Raw genomic sequence first — 2,208 nt, 5'->3', positions numbered from 1 at the left:
TATTACTTATACATGATATTTTTTAAATTATTCTAATTGTAAATAGTACATAAGTGCAAAATAAGTATTTAGCTCATATTATAAATCTTAGTCCTAAAGAGTTGTTTTTTTATTTTCCGAACAGACCTATATACTAACATTCTCACATGACATATATTTTTATTCCACTAAGTTGGCCCTAGACCGAAATATCACCTTGTGTTAAATGATGATTCAATCTAAGATGGTAGCAGGCTAACCTGTTAGGGATTATGGCAGTTATATTTATTTTGGCAAAGTGAAAAAGATATAACCACCTCCGACCCTTGGGCAGAATGGAGGTTATGTGGGACTCCCCCACTTCTAAAGGGGGTAATACCACCACAGATTGTCCCTCTTTTTTCCATTATTTTCTCAAAGGTGTGTGAAGTCCAATCCACAATTTAGCCAATGTGGTTGACTTTCCCCATAATGCTTCTAATTCTGAGTGGAGACTTGTGCGGCTGTAGTGGGCCAGTAATTGTTGATAATGATAATGATAATGATGATGATGATGATGATGATTATGATGACAGATTTGTTAAATACATATGCAAAAAAAAAAAAAATATTTATTAAAATATAAATACAAATATGGAATAACTCTTAGTATAAAACAACTAGTTGGAATGCCTACCACCTCAATCCCTTCTCATGAAGGTCTCTCTTGGCCTCTATAATCTCTGCTTGCAACTCCTTTGCCGCTTCCTCACAATTATTGAAGGTAAACACGCGATATAATACTACTGTAGCAGCATATAAGCCAAACAATATAACAAATATGATTGGTGATATTAGTACAAGGGTCATGTTTTCTTCAATTAGTTTGTGCTTGACGTACCCTCCAACAAGAGAGTACCATACTGCAAATATAGCTGATGTCACTGATATCCATTCTAGAAGTTTCGTCATACTGTAACAATCAAACGATATGTTGTTAGTACTTTTGCAACTGTCTACCTCCCTGGTGTTATTATAAACTAAATCTCGACCACACTTGGTTGATAAATTATAATTTCTACATTTTCTGTGCTCTGGACTAGGTGGAGGCTTCAGCTGAGGCTTGTTACTACCCTACCACCAAATATGTGCCACCGAAAATTCAGCTTTTCAGAAATTATGGCCCATGGAAACCAATGAGGAGCGCAGGTTTAATATAACTGCTAAATACAAATTAGCCTGCAAATAAAGCAAAAAAAAAAGTGTAAATCAGTTGTTTACACTAAAAAGAAGTATAATTTTCCAAATTAGAGAACTCAAGTGACTGAATTTTTAAAAGACCTTCAGAGTTGTATTACTTCTAGTACATTACGCTGTTCATCCTGACTATTTTGCCAGCAACTATTTAAAAATGGTAACGTGAAAGTTGGTGGGAGAAACATGGTGAATCCATCTGGTATCCCTCTTTCCTATAAAGGAAGAGGCATGTGGGTCATTAACTAATGATGAAAATATACCTAATTTAATTATTAGTCTCGGAACTTTATTTACTTAATTTCTTTAGGATGACAAACGATTTTCTAACCTAAATACCGCTAAAACTAGAGTTAATAAACAACTAACTACTTACATTATAAATTAATATTGATGGTTACTTATTTATGAATAATCTTAAAGTACCTAACAGTTGTTTCGTAAAATCTTTTGTGATGATAGCAAAGTTGACAAAATAACAACCACAACAACAAATGCAATAAGAAAGTGCAAATCACAGACGTGTAATGGAGCAAATGTCAAGTTGACACTTGACACTCGAGAGTGCAATCACTTGACTGCGAATTGCTTGCGTTTTAATGTTGAAAGTTTCGAGAAAATTTTACTTTTGTAGTATTAATTTAAATTGATTATTTTGCTGATCAAGAAAAGTAAATTTAAACTTAGTAGAAGTATAAAACGTAATTAAAATGAAAAGGCTGTTATACTTCTTTGGTTTAATCACAAAAGTTCAAGACTCAAGACAATATTAAAGAATAACTTAAAATAACATATTAGATTTATTAATTACTTTATCACTGTTTACAAAAAAAAAATACCACAATATCTAAGGCATTAGGCGTATGAATCTATTTATATTAATAGCTTTTAGTAAAATATTTAATCGAGAAGTGCGTAGCACTGTTTACATCTGTCACACTGACGTTAGGAATAGGATAAATTCAGAAACAGAACCGTCAAACTTTGCGTCAAAGA

The sequence above is a fragment of the Pararge aegeria genome, chromosome 20 (assembly GCF_905163445.1).
Source record: "Pararge aegeria chromosome 20, ilParAegt1.1, whole genome shotgun sequence".
NCBI classification, from domain to species: domain Eukaryota; kingdom Metazoa; phylum Arthropoda; class Insecta; order Lepidoptera; family Nymphalidae; genus Pararge; species Pararge aegeria.
Note: the sequence above shows the minus strand (reverse complement) of the source record.